This window comes from Tenrec ecaudatus, chromosome 4, assembly GCF_050624435.1.
Source record: "Tenrec ecaudatus isolate mTenEca1 chromosome 4, mTenEca1.hap1, whole genome shotgun sequence".
NCBI classification, from domain to species: Eukaryota; Metazoa; Chordata; class Mammalia; order Afrosoricida; family Tenrecidae; genus Tenrec; species Tenrec ecaudatus.
In genome coordinates this window covers 117,935,777-117,940,619 of record NC_134533.1, presented here as the reverse complement: position 1 = coordinate 117,940,619, position 4,843 = coordinate 117,935,777, and the positions used below count along the sequence as shown (strand labels likewise).

The following is a 4,843-nucleotide window of genomic DNA, read 5'->3' as shown; positions in this document are numbered from 1 at the left end:
GCCAAATATCTACTAATTCATGAGCACTTGGGGAACATATCTCTAGATCAGCCAGAACGCCCCAGTTTTCAACGAAGGATTCATCCAGTGGGGCTCCTTAGGGACTGCCTGGGGGTCAAACCAAAGAAAGTCTTTGCCTTCTAGTCAATTCCAACTCAAGATGACCGTATAGGACAGAGAACTGCCCCAGGAGGTTTACAAGGCTATAATCTTTACCGATGGTCGGCAGTTCAAAACCACCAGCTGCTCTGTGAGAGAAAGACTGGGCTTTCTACTCCCCTGAAGAGTAACAGTCTGGGAAACCCGCAGGGGTCGCTATTGACTAGATGGGGTGAGAGAATCTTTGTGGAAGCTGACTGTCTCATTTTTCCCCTGTGGGGAGGCCAGTGGGTTTGAATCAGTGGCTTTTGAGTTAACAGCTCTGCAGGCAGATTTCCCAAAACTCTGACCCCTCAAAATAAGTTTTCCACCAAGTTTAGATCTGAGCATTTTTGCTCAATGGGTAAAAGTTTTTCTTCCTTTTAAAAAATGTTTTTCTATGCTTAAAAGGTCTGCAGGACTTATTACAAAAACAGCAGTAGTCCCTGGCTCCCTAGCCCCACTTTCCTGCTTCCCCAGAGAAAGCACATCTATCCTCTTGGCCGATTCCTGTGTATCTTTCAGCACATCTTAAACAGCAAGTCGATAGCTACGCAGTGGTTTTCTAGTTGTGACATTATCTACTAGCCTCCCCATACAGAAGATGAGGACTTATCTCTTTCTTCTTAGCTACAATGCCCCCGCCACCAACATGCATTCATGTATGTCCCAATCTCCCACACATCTGGCATCATATCATAACTTTGGTTATACTTGTATTCAATATTTACATTATCTCAAACCAGAGCCAAACCGAGTGCCAGCAAGTCCATTCCCACACACAGGAATCTTACAGGCTAGAGCCAATCTGCCCCCTCTAGTTTTCCAGGCTGTAAATGTTTATGGAAGTAAACGGCTCTCTTCCTCCCCTGGAGGTGCGGGAGGGCTCAAACTGACCACCTCTCAGTCAGCACCAGAGCGGTCTACTGGGCTCCTGTTACATCATTCCTCACAGCCTCGAGCCCCTCCTGACATAGCAACGCAAAAGGACCACTAAAACTGCCCCGCAGGTTTCCAACACAGCAACCCTTTGTGGGAGAACTAAGCCTCATCTTTCTCCTATTGAGCTACTGGTGGTTTTGAACTGCTGACCTTGTGGTTAGCAGCTCAACACAGAACCACAATGAGCCTCTGTAAATACGATTCACAAGTGAGTCCCATATCATACTTTGATGAACTTATTTTAAAGACGTTGTTTTCCTAAAATTAATCACTCGCCTTTATATTTGTTAGTTTGAATGCTTTGTTTTCTGTGTAATTATTAGTTCAGCTCCAAACTCCACTAAGTACGGTGGGTGGTCTGCACTTCGATGTTGGAAGCACCAGGATCCTCCTGATCTGCTCGAGTCTACACTGGCTGTTCTGGCCCCCGGTAGACCGCCGTCTACCCTCGCCCTCCTTTCTCCATCTCCTTACAGGGTCCTTTCTGTAATTTTTTATTGTTCTCTCGTGGTGCATCTTGTGATCCCACATTTTCTTCCTTTTTGGTTTACTTCCAGAAGGATACCCCTCAGAAAATAGTAACCCTAGGAAGAAAAACACATACGTGGGAAATAAATGTTTGGAAATCTTATGTACTTGAAAATGCCTTTGCCTTCTATTCTCTTGATAGTTTGACTATGTTCTGGGTTAGAAATAAGTTTATTTCAGAGGAATTATCAGGAAGCAAAGCCATGGATATAAACATACGTGTGCACTTATGTAATTACTGTATATACTTGAATATAAGCCGACCCGAGTATAAGCCACGGTACCTAATTATTACCTGGGAAACCAGAAAAACTGACTGACTCGAGTATAAGCCTAGGGTGGGAAATGCAGGATGTGAATTAACACCGAGACCAGAGCGTAGAGATGGAGCACAGCCACAGGCACATCCTAACTAGTTCAGCTGCCGGCATAAGTGAATCACTACGGGTGCTTCTGTGAAGTGGAGCCATCCACGTCATAGGACGGCTCTGATTGGTAAGATGTGAGCAAACATTCAAAGCCCTGCAGTGTCAGCAGGGCTTTGAATGAGCAGTGGAGGAACAGCAATCACCCGCGAGATGTTACACCTCGCTGGGGTACCACTGACCCGTGTATAAGCTGACCCCCAGTTTTTCAGCACATTTTTTGTGTGCTGAAAACTTGGCTTATACACGAGTATGTATGATATATTAATTCATAAAAATAGAAGTATTGGCCTATGTACACATTTATATGGCAACACATCGAAGTAGTAGACAGAATCCGGGCCTCTGCTCAAGCTCTCCCTCAACGCAAGAACACTTTGTTCTAACAGCCTGCTATTCTGTAGCAGAGACGCAACAAGCCCAGAGAAGAAGCCACCAGCCTGTGACATCATGAGGTATCAATAGAATCAGCTAACAGGCATCAGAAGACTGAAAACAAACCAACATATTGTTGAGAACCAGGGGTGCTGGAGCAGAGACCCCAAACCCATCTGTAGACAACAGGACATCCCCTCACAGACGGATCACAGGGAAGGGATGAGTCAACCAGAGTTCAGTATAGCACTGATGAAACACACAATATTCCTCTGGTTCTTTGAGGCTTCCTCACCCCCACCATCATGACCCCAGTCCTGCCTTTCACTGTGGGCTAGACCGGAGCATGTACACTGGTACAGATAAGAGCTCAAGACACACGGAATCCAGATCAGATAAACCCCTCGGAAACAGAATTGGGAATAGCAATACCAGGGGGGTAGGGAGAAGGTGGGGGGAGTAGGGGATGAAGGGGAAACCGATCGCAATGATTGACACTTAATTCCTCCTCCCCACCAGGGGGATAAACATCAGAAACATGGGTGAAGGGTGACAGTGGTGGGTGTAAGACAAGAAAATAATAATTTATAAGTTATCAAGGGGTCACAAGGGTGGGAGGGGAGAAGGAAGGGGAAAAAGAGGAGCTGATACCAAGAGCTCAAACAGAAAGTAAATGTTTAGAAAATGATGATGGCAACATGGATACAACTGGTCTTGAAACAATGTATATGGATTGTTATAAGAGCTGTAAGAGCCCCCAATAAAATGATTTTTTAAAAAGAAAGGTTTCCTTCAGAATTTTAACGTCTAAAATTTAAGTTTTAAAAATTGTCTGCCAGCTTCCAGTGTGACTGTTAAGAGTTCTGAAGTCCTTGTGATTTCTACACTTGATCTTAGCCAAAAGGCCGAGAAGCGATGTGATTTCTAAACTTCTTTATGAAACTGGTTTTAGTGAGTTTTTTCTTTCTGAAAAGTCTTTCTCCATGATTCTCTGATTATTTCTTAATGATGGGCTTTCCGGAGACACGAAGTAGGATTTTTCAAACTAGAAACATGTCCTTCAATTCTGGGAAGGATTTTTCCCTTTTCTTCCCTCATTCATCTGTAATGTCCGCTCCTCTGGGCTCTGGGCTCTCTCTTGAGCGCCTGTTGGCTTCATGCCAGGACTCTGGCTCTAATCTAACTACCTTACCATTTTATTTGGTTTTCTTTCCTCTAGTTTTATCTTTGTCTTTTACCCTTGGGAAAACTCTTAAAAGTCTTTCTGTTGAACATTAATTTTCTTAAAATTTTTCTGCATTTTTTCCCCTCAAGGCTAGTTTAGAAAACACTTTTTCTCTGAATCATTTGGGGGCTCAGTTGCCAATCTACCTCATCACTCTCAATACAATTGTATATTTCCTCATGAAGCACATTCATTGAGAGCAATAAATGAATTCTAATACATGAATGGCAGCGAAGCCCAGACCCCATCTTTCCAATTGCCTCAACACTGTCCTTGCTGGCGACAGGGTTTCTTCCAGGTGCACACGCTGCTTTTACTGACATGCCTTGTTAAACGCTCTCAGTGTGGAACAATTTCTCAATATTTCCTTGACTTTCGTGATCTGAGCATCCACCCTTTTTGATCGGTCATGCATTTTGTAGGCCATCCCCTAGTTTGAGTTTCCTTGACTAAATTCGGGAATAGCACAGGTAACACTTGGTTTTCTGATAGCTGGCTACCGGGTGGTACCGACTCTCCATTTATTGGTTCCATTATTGGCAGTGTTAATTAAGGTGGCAACTGCACGGTGTCTTTACTGTAGTTACTGTTTTGCCCTTTGTAATTAATCTTCACAATTGGACCAATAGGTAGCACCGCGATAAAAGGCGAAGAGATTGAAGTTGTTAAGGGCTTCCGTTTGCTTGGGTCCACAATCAATGTTCATGGAATCAGCAGTCAAGAGATCAGATGCTGCACAGCACTGGGTAGATCAGCAGCTCAAGACCTCTTCAGAGTACCGACAAGCAAGGATGTTACTTTGAGGACTCAGGCGCGATATTTGCAATTCCCTCGTACACATGTAAAAGTTGGACATTGGGTAAGCAAGGCTGGAGAGAAGTCTGTGCTTTGAATTACACTGCTGGTGACGAACATGGAAAAACCATGGACTGCCAAAGGAACAAACAAACCTGCCTTGGAAGGAGCACAACGCAGATGCTCCTTAGATGGCGAGACATCATCTCACACACTGGACTCCTTGTCAGGAGGGCCCACTCCCTGGAGGACATCACGCTTGGCAAAGCAGAGGGGCAGAGAGAAGACCCTTGATAGATACACAGTGGGCACCATAACGGGTGCAAACAAGAACAAGTGTGAGGGGGTGCGGGGCCCGGCAGGGTTTTGTTCTGTCCTGCCACAGGTTGCAGTCAATTGGAACCAACTCAATGGC

General features: G+C 44.7%; 1 non-coding gene across 1 annotated transcript; it reads right to left on the bottom strand.

Moving 5' to 3' along the window:
* Positions 1 to 3,134: 3,134 nt before the first annotated feature.
* Positions 3,135 to 3,325, bottom strand: LOC142447407 (U2 spliceosomal RNA). The gene has a single exon (XR_012784125.1). It is a non-coding gene; the product is annotated as a U2 spliceosomal RNA (small nuclear RNA).
* Between the last annotated feature and the right edge of the window lie 1,518 nt (positions 3,326 to 4,843).